Here is a 10,461-nt window from a genome sequence, read left to right as displayed (position 1 = left end):
TCCGATTTGAAAAAATATTTCAGTGTTAGATAGCCCATTTATCGAGGAAGTCTATAAGTTATATATTGTCCCCGTATTCCTACTGGAATGGGAATCACGCGGGTGAAACCGCGCGGCGTCAGCTAGTTAATAATATAATTTTGTACTGACGTAGTGTCGGTCGCATAACGGATCCATAAGATAATTACTATAGTTTCTTTTAATTAACTCCAAATGTGACAGTTACATATAATTGTGGCAAATAACGCGCACCAGTCATAATTAGCAGAGTAATAATCAACTAAATAATGAGCTGGCTGTGCTGTAATAATGGAGTGAAATCATATGTGAGTTGCCAGTATTGAATCAGTGTGAAATTGGCATTGCTCGGTAATGGAGATCGTTTTTTATCACGCCCGCCATTGTTAGCAATTTTATATTAAACTCCTATTTCTGTTGTTCGGTATGACAATGAGATGAAAAGAATTCTTGGAATTTTAAGCATAAATGTTCCAGTTTAATTCTATTTTATTGGTTCTTGGAAATTGCATATGTCACCTTGTGTTTGTTTAGCGAAAAGTAATGTAGCCACCAAATTGAAGATTGGTTTCTATTGTAGTATATTACAAAATGTTCGAAGAATGCTGTTCTTCCAATCATTTACTTCTTTATGTATAGGGTAAGGATTGTTTGGTGTGAATAGTTTGTTTTAGAAATAAAAATATGACCTCTACCTCCGATTCTGAAGGACAAACATACAAACTATTCAGTTTTATAATATTAGTATAGATTAAATATTTGTGTAACAGTACAAAATATCTCCCCCAGGCGCGCTGGAGGGCGGTCCGCTGGGCGGCGGAGGCGGCGGCGGCGCGCTCGGCGCGCTGCGTGCGGCCGACTCGCCGCCCGCGCCCAGCCTCGGCGCCAGTCGACACAGCCTCATAGGTACTGTTCAATATATCCCTACAGATGTACTGAAGCGAGGTCCAAGCAGTTGTGCACTCGGCGCTCTTTGTGCGACTGATTCGCCCATCGATATAAATCGTTAGATGGGCCCCTCCATACTAAAGAACGCACAATTTTATGTCATTACCCAAAGACGTGCACATCTTACCTTAGTACGTAACAAGCACATGCTGTGAGTGGACGTGGACTTAAAAAAATATTTACTGGTTTTTTTTCATTTCAATCACCTAACTATGCCTTCGTCTTCATTTTGGAAGTGCAAAAACACGAGCTACAACTGAATAAAGAGTAATGTGTTACGAGTGATGACGTACTCAATGTGCAAAACCAATGACAACTCCGCGAGGCCCATCTAACGATCTACGATCGATGGATTCGTCGCCAAAGCCTAGTCTTGCCGCCAGTCAACTCAGCCTCTTAAATATTGTTCTACTGTATATGTTCCTCTAGGCACACTGGACGAGCAAACGCACTCGAACATGGCGCACCCAGGGCGGCGGTGGTTGAGGACCCAGTGTGTGCTTTTCAACACATGGTTATTTCTCAGAAATATAATCTTACTATCAATTGAACATAAATTTTCATTAAGGAGAAGAACATTTAAGACAAATATTTGAAATGTTCGTTTAAAATGAAAATGCCTCAAAATAATTAAAATAAAAGTTTCTCAATTATTTCACGTTCTCTTCGCATGTTTTTTTGTTTTAAATTTTAAAATATCAACAATGCACTTTGCAAAAACTAAGGTATTTGGTTAGGGGATAAAGTAAGTGATAGTTTATAAAATAAAATAATCGACTGCCCTATCAATAAATTATATTTTACTTACCTACATCTGAAGTGTTACAACATCCGTATATTCACAATGTACATCAGGAGCGTTATGGTATTCGTGCATTCAAAATGAAAAAAAAATCCAAAAGTAAATCAAAATTAAGTAAGAAAAATTTGATTTCTCTCTAAGGTGTTTTAGCCTACTTCTTTAACTTGCAAATTACCGCGATTTGAACGTTCGCGGAAGACGGTTCTTATACAATACTTGAAAATTTTCGTCACTTTACTGAATACTTTTTCTACTGAAGCACTTCTCTGAAGATTTGTTTAAATGAGCTTACACAGAGACGGCGCCTTTGATGAAGTCTAATTTACTTTACAGCCTTAGAGTCTTACTGACATATTACTTGAACGTTACACATTTTCAACACGCCTATTAATACGTTTTTCACCTTAACTAAGCTAGAAGTAGGCAGTATATTAGTTTAAAGCATTCATTTCTTAGATAATAAGGTATCTATACTTATAATAAAAACTGGTCGAATTCTATACATTTATTCGCAATTTGAAATTATACTTATACCATTTATAACAACAAACGTTAGCATCGCATAACGGACGACAGCGCCATCTAGAATCTATACTTATAATACGAATTCTGTAAATTTTATACATTCTGTATATTGAAGATATTCTTTTCGATTTTTTGTTTGTCTGTCACTCTGTCTGTCTATCTGTCCGTGTTTTTTTGTTATTCGGGTATCACGCTGAAACTACTGAATGAATTCAAATGAAACTTGGCACGGTTTAAGACGGAGAAGGTATAATACGGAGAAGGTTATAGGATACTTTTTATTGCGAAAATAAAATGAGAAGGGGGTGAAATAGGGGTTGAAAGTTTGTATGGAAAGTCCTTCATTTTTAGTTTTAAAAATTTGTTCATTATTCATAAAAAAATACGAAATATAATGTAATTCAAAAATTTTCAAAAAATGTATTCCCTAAAGTGGTGAAATAGGGTTTGAAAGTTTACATTGATTTCCATGCGGACGAAGTCGCGGGGGTCGGCTAGTTCTTAGATAAAGGATAGGTCTCACTCAGAGCGAGATTATTGTAGTATAAAATTATTATCATGTAACCTGTGGCAATACTGTTTACATATCTGTGGTAACTTGTCCGAAAAAAAGTTGAACATCGCATCGAATTCTAGAACATTCCACATGATTCCACCGAACTCTGCGCCGGCTTGAAGTTGGTTATCGTTCTTCAAATTAATCGATTTCTTATTCAATATGTCTGCAAGTAATACGATGACTCTAATTGAAAAATTAATTGGAAGAGATAATTATACTACGTGGAGATTTGCCGTACAAACTTATCTCCAACACGAGGACTTGTGGAACTGCATCGAACGAAAAGACAACGACCCCGTGGATCCTAAGCTCGACATAAAGGCGAGATCGAAAATTATATTGCTGGTTGACCCAATCAACTGTGTGCATATACAAGAGGCGAAAACTGCCGAGGAAGTTTGGGTGAGTTTAGCCAAAGCGTTCGATGACAAAGGATTAACACGCCGAGTTGGTTTACTAAGAGATTTGATAACTACAACACTAGAAAACTGCAATAATATTGAAGAATATGTTAACAAAGTTATGGGGACAGCACATAAACTCCGAAGCATCTCTTTTGATGTAAATGATGAATGGTTAGGCACGCTACTCTTAGCTGGCTTACCAGAGATGTATAGGCCAATGATAATGGCTATGGAAAGTTCCGGTGTGCCCGTCACTGCCGACTCAGTGAAGACTAAGCTTTTGCAAGAGGTGAAGAGCTCCGAGTCTACAGCGTTATATGTTAACAAAAATGTAAAAGCAAATCAGTTTGTAAAAGAAGTGAAGAGTCAAAGAGGACCCCGCTGTTTCTCCTGTAATAAATATGGGCATATCAGCCGTTTCTGTAAGCTCAAAAAGAAGGAACAAGGTCAGAATGAAGAGTCTGGTTACGTAGCCGTGTTATCTGCAACAATAAAAAATGAAGGTGGATGGTATATTGACTCTGGTGCATCCATGCACTTGACGATGAGGAATGATTGGCTTTATGATGAATCTCCGCCTCCGATCTCAAGCATTAGGATTGCAGATGACAAAATGCTTCCGGTGAAAAGCTGTGGTAAAATAGATTTGAATGTTATTGGTAAAAAGGTAATGCACAAACAATTCAAGTCAAGAATGTTCTCTACGTACCAGAACTCGCGACAAACCTGCTATCTGTTAGTCAAATGATAAGTAATGGATGTACCGTGAAATTTAATAATAGCGGCTGTAAAATATTCAATAGGGAGAATACTGAAGTTGCAACTCATACAGAATATGTACCGGCTGAAAACACATAGTGTTCCAGCATACATCTGTAAGGCAAATGAGTCTGATTATTATTTATGGCATGAGAGAATGGCACATTTAAATTTTGGAGATTTAAATAAACTAACAGATTGTGCAACAGGAGTGAAGGCTTTTGAAAACAAGCACAGTATAATATGTGAATGCTGTCAGAAAGGAAAACAGTCTCGACTGCCGTTTCCTAATGAAGGATCCAGAGCAAAACAACCTCTGCAAGTGATACATTCTGACATATGTGGACCGTTGGAAATGAAGTCTATGGGTGGAGCCCGCTATTTCCTCACCTTCACAGATGATTATACAAGGAAAGTATTTGTATATTTTTTAAATAGCAAGTCAGATGTATTTATGAAGTTTAAAGAATTTAAAGCTTTGGCAGAGAATCAGCTTAGTTTGAAAATAAAATGCATTCGCACTGATAATGGTAGAGAGTATTTAAGTAAAGAACTCTCTGATTATTTGAAAAATGCAGGAATTTTGCATCAAACCTCTAATCCATACACTCCTCAGCAGAATGGACTAGCAGAGCGTATGAATCGTACCTTAATGGAGAGAGCTCGCTGTATGTTAATTAATGCTAATTTACAGAAGCAATATTGGGCTGAAGCAGTTTCTACAGCAGCCTATATAACAAATAGATGTCCAACACGAGCACTGTCATATGCAACACCTGAGGAACTGTGGTCTGGGAGAAAGCCTGACTTGAGGCATATTAAAATTTTTGGATGTGAAGCTATGGTACTAACACCGAAGCAGAAACTTCAAAAACTGGATGCTAAGGCGAGTAAAATGATTTTTATAGGATACTGTGATACAACAAAAGGATATAGGCTGTTAGATCCTAAAACAAAGAAAGTTGTAATAAGTAGAGATGTTGTATTTCTTGAAAATTCAATGAAAAGAAGTTGTGTAATGGTGCCTTTGTCGAAGAATGATAATGAGAAGTCTAAGATTGTTAGTTCTGAACCTAATACTGAAAAGACTGATTCAGAAAACGATGAAACTGTTACATCAAGTGAAGACTCTTTTCATTCTGTTGATGGATCTCTATATATCCCCGAAAAACCAATTGAACCTATTGAGTATACTATGAACATGACATTAAGGCCTAGAAATAAAAATATAAATAAAAGTTCTAATACTTACCTTTGTCAAGGTGGAGACCTGGAACTGGAACATCCATCTTTACCACTAACATACTCTGAAGCCATCACTTCGGCAGACAAAGAAAAATGGAAAGTGTCAATAGAAGAAGAATTAAAAGCACATGAACGAAATCAGACTTGGCAGTTGGTGGAGAAACCACCAGGAAAGAAGATAATTGGCTGTAAGTGGGTCTTCCGTATCAAAGATGAGCCATCCGGTCCTCTTTATAAGTCAAGGCTATGTGCTAAAGGCTGTTCACAAAAGTATCAAGTTGATTACACTGAGACATTTTCACCAACAGTAAGATATGACTCAGTACGCATATTACTGACTGAAGTCTGTCAAGAAAACATGAAAATGATACAATTTGATGTAAAAACAGCATTTCTTTATGGAGATATCTCAGAAAATATCTATATGACACCACCAGAAGGGTTAAAAGCCCCAGAAAACTTTGTTTGCAAATTGAACAGATCAATTTATGGCTTAAAACAATCACCGAGATGTTGGAATCAAAAGTTTGATTATGTATTAAAGAAATTTGGATTACAGAATAGTCATTCAGATAAATGTGTATATACAGGTTACTTCAATAACTGCAAAGTATACTTGTTATTGTATGTTGATGATGGATTGGTTATATCCAAGGATGAAATTGTTTTACAGAAGATCATAAGTGATCTTCAGAAAAATTTCGAGCTGAAAACCTTCATACCAAGAATTTTGTTGGTTTGGAAATAGAGAAGGATGGTAGTAATATTTTTATTCATCAGAATAAGTATATTGAAAAGTTATTGTTAAAATTTAACATGAGCAATGCTAATGGCAATAGTATTCCTGTTGATCCACATACAACATTAGAGAAAAGCCAGTTAGAACTGGATAGCAAGATTCCATATAGAGAAGCAGTTGGATCACTCATGCATCTGGCTATAGTCAGTAGACCTGACATAATGTATGCTGTGAGTTTAGTTAGTCGTTATTTGGATAGTTATGATATAACTCATTGGAACGTTGTAAAAAAGATATTCAAGTATTTAAAAGAGACAAAAGATTATGGTCTTCTTTATTCACCAGCATCACAGAATATTGTTGAGGGATACAGTGATGCTGATTATGCAAAAGACACTGAAACCAGAAGATCCATGACAGGATATATCTTTATGAAAAATGGTGCTGCCGACCACTGAGGCAGAATTTATGGCTGCATGTGCTGCCACTAAAGAAGCTATGTGGATAAAAAGACTTTTACAAGATATTGGTGCATATTATCAGGACTCCGTGTGTTTAAATGTGGATAATCAAAGTGCTATATCATTAATTAAAAATGTGAACTATCATAAACGTTGTAAACACATAGACGTCAAATATAACTTTATTAAGGAAAAGTTTCATGAAGGTGAAATAGATTTGAACTATATATGCACTAGTGAAATGAATGCAGATTTATTTACAAAGGCCTTATCTAAAGAAAAGTTTAGGTATCTTAGAAAGAAGATAGGGGTTTGTAAACTCAATAAGTAATAATTTGATTGAATAGAATCAATGGGTAATAATTTGGAGAGAGTATTGTAGTATAAAATTATTATCATGTAACCTGTGGCAATACTGTTTACATATCTGTGGTAACTTGTCAATACTCTATATTTTCACTCTTTGCTTTTTGACGGACTTGTGATTTGCGTTTCTCTTGTAAAAATTCTTTTTATGTTTTCAATAAATCTCAAACCACTAATATCGTGTTTATCTAAAAACTATATTAGAGATGTATCCTTAATGTATCTAATCTATCCAATAATGTTACAAAAAAAGAGGTAGATAACTTTTATACGGACCGCAAGTGGTTCGTTAAATCTATGCTAATTAGCAAACCTGAGCTCAGTCGCCACACTTTCATCGCGCCGTTGACAACGCCGCTGAAATAATTTTCGTGTGCCAGTTATAAACATCGAATGTGATTTATACGACCTATCTACCTCTTTTTACTTCTAACATCATTGAATCTATCCTATACTTCTATTACTTCTATTGCTTTTTACGAGTAATGACGTAACCTGTGTAAACTATGTGCAAATCCGTTTAAGAGTTTTTTGTTACTAGCAATAATTACAAAAAAAAACATTATAATATATTTCAATCTAACTGAATAAATAGTGATTTCATAGTATGAATTCGTTACTTCGCCATGCGATGACCAGCCATCGACGCAATAACGGTGCTGCGTCCAATATGTAAATCAATAGCTACGTTCGTAGCTGTCTACGCATTGGCGCTACATACGTTTACGTAGCATACCACTTACGTAGCATTCAGCTACGCATGACGTTGACCATGTCTACGAACACGAGATTTCATACTTGTGTTTTCATAATAGAATTTCGATATCGACTGGAGGAAACAAGAATAGTACCACAAATAGGAAAAGTGTCACATCTGTGATACTTATTGACAGGCCGTATTTCCTTATGCGGAAACATTGACACTTAAATGCCATTTACTGCCGGGTTCCACAGTCGATCTCTTTGTAATCAGAAAATATATTTTTTGGTACACTGTTTTTTGTGAAAATATTGTTATTTATTGACTTAGGTACCTCTCGAAATATTACTGACGGATTGCTTGGTAAGAAAATAAGTAAATTTAGGTCTAGTATTATATTTGTATAATTTGATATTAAAATGAATATTAAAAATTTTTAACACTACAATATTCAGTCTGAATACAGATACAATAGTTTAATAATATAAATCCTACTAATATTATAATCGCGAAAGTTTGTATGGATGTTTGTTTGGACGTTTGTTCAATTTGGAATAGAAATAGATTTTACTCTGGATTAACATTACAATGGAGCTACATTTATTCCGGAAAAATCTATGCTTTCTGCGGGATTTGTGAAAAACTGAATTCCACGCCGATGAAATCGTGGGCGTTCGCTAGTAAATAATAAACGATAAAAATGGTTTACTATCCTTGGTATTACAGAAGGCGTCGCTCATCGCTGCAACCACGACCACTCTGCCAAGAGTGTACAATTAAGAAGAAAAAGAATCTTTGGTATCCAAAAATGTATTTTGGTGTATCCAAAATTCAGTTTAAAAGAGTGCCGATAAAAGGGGCATCTTAAGAACAAAACCATTGTTTTATGTCCAAACAAGCCTCAGCAAACTAAGTTCTCCTTCAAAATAGTGAAACGAATAGTTGTGGATTGTGTAAGCTCATTCGGTAGCATAGTTTAATTAACAGGATTCCAAGCCGTGTACTGGGCAAATTGATGAGTGGTGTGGTGGGAGACTGGGACAAGGTTACTCGTAAATCTGCGTTACGCGCCTTGGTCGAACTGATTAATTTATTTAAGAGAACACTCGTATTAAATCCGTCCTAAAAGTTTCATTAAGGTACGCATAAATAATTTACTTAATGTCGGAGCCCAGGAATATAAAAAATTATACTCTTGGATAACATTTTATAAATTACTCGTACGATCTTCTTAAAAATACAATATTCAAACACTCAATACTAGACGCACTCAGCTATTGGCTTTGCTCCTCTATGACATTTGTCATAGAAAGTATGACTGCATACCTATTAATAATAAATTATATTAGAGTTCCACGTCTTACACAAATGCGAATTAGAAAACCATTGTTTGCTATAGGTAATTGCCGTACTAACACTGGAAAACGTTCGCCAATATATGCACTAATGCGAAGCTATAATGATAATTATACTCACGTTGATTTATATTCTGATACTCGTCCAAGTAAATTCAAAAAACAATTGTCACTAAAAATTCAAGAATATAATATAAAAGTAGCTTATACATTCAATGTCACTTCACTTTCAATATTTCACTTTTCTTGTATATTAATTAATCTGTGGTTAACGGTGTAGGTTGACGATTTAGTTTTTATGTAAGTAATTGATTTTTTTGTAATGTAATCTTATCGTTTGCTGTTTGTTGACCTAAATAAAAAAAAAAAAATAAAGAAAAAGGTTTAAAATAAACAAAAATCATTTTCATCATCATCTTTATATAAGTCGATGGATGTTCACACGATCCTGAGCCGCCTGCATCCAGCGTATCCCTGCGACTCGTTGATGTCGTCAGTCTACCTGGTAGTCGACCAACACTGCGTTTCCTAGTGCGGGGTCTCCAGTACAATGGGACCCCAACATCCATCGGCTCTTCGAACTATGTGGCCCGCCTCGCCATTCGAAGAACCGAAATAAAAATAAATGATTATTATATGGTCTTAGGCGTTTTGGATGGCGTTAGTTTTAACATGAGTCACTAGCCCTCAAGTATTATTTACAAGTAATCACAGAATACATCACAGTACAACGAATATAATAAATTAGATAATATCGTCACAATAATTAATTATTGTTAGATACGAGTACATTAATTGTAAACCTTTAGTGGGCATTTAAAGTTGCGTTTTTATACAGAAAGACTTATTACTAAAACATGGTTATTGATAAGGTCGTGGATAAGTTAAATGAGAATTTTATAAGATCTTACCTGTTTTAGAAGGTGCCTGTTTTACCACGAGTATTAAAATATACTAGAATACATCACAAATCTCTGAAATGCTTAAAAATAATATTAAGTAAGTTACACAGATATACATACACAAATCTGTGAAATGCTTAAAAATAATATTAATTCAGTTTACGCGTTACACAGATATTGTAGTCGACACTACAATTAACAAGACAAAATGCGAGATATTAAGCCTTATTTTAGGAAATTAATTTTCGTTCTCCATAAATCGGTAATAGAATATAATATTAACATATACCTACTTATGTGAAAAGTTAAAGGAACTCATGGCGCGGAATAAGTAAATAAGCTGGAATTATTCATATACATCCTCAATGGGAAGTCGGAAACGATTCAGATAAATATTGCAGAGTTTAGGTAACTTTGTTCATTATTACAACGCACCTACATGGCGACATGAATGTAATTAATGGGAGACGGAAATGAGTTTCCGTAACAACCCTATAATCGCAAATTATTTGATTATTAACAAGTATTGGCAGTGTTAGATTGTTTCACGCGTAAACTTCGATTAGGTTTTCTTTAGTTTCATAGACATCATTTTGAAAATCGTAATTATCGTGGTTTATTTATTATCAACTAGCGGATTCCCGCGGCTTTGTCCACGTGAAACTCAGTTTTACATGA

The 10,461-nt window shown here is 35.2% G+C and overlaps 1 protein-coding gene across 4 annotated transcripts in view; it reads left to right on the top strand.

Moving 5' to 3' along the window:
* Positions 1-841: 841 nt before the first annotated feature.
* LOC112045666 (cyclic nucleotide-gated cation channel alpha-3) overlaps positions 842-10,461 on the top strand; it is a 159,756-nt gene continuing 150,136 nt past the window's right edge. For all 4 annotated transcript variants that reach the window (XM_052881389.1, XM_052881387.1, XM_052881388.1 and 1 more), the window contains exon 1: positions 842-924. The gene's annotated coding sequence lies outside the window, so the exon portion shown is untranslated. The remainder of the gene's footprint in view (positions 925-10,461) is intronic.

This window comes from Bicyclus anynana, chromosome 4 (assembly GCF_947172395.1).
Source record: "Bicyclus anynana chromosome 4, ilBicAnyn1.1, whole genome shotgun sequence".
Classification (NCBI taxonomy): domain Eukaryota; kingdom Metazoa; phylum Arthropoda; class Insecta; order Lepidoptera; family Nymphalidae; genus Bicyclus; species Bicyclus anynana.
This window is presented reverse-complemented; position numbering and strand designations above follow the sequence as displayed.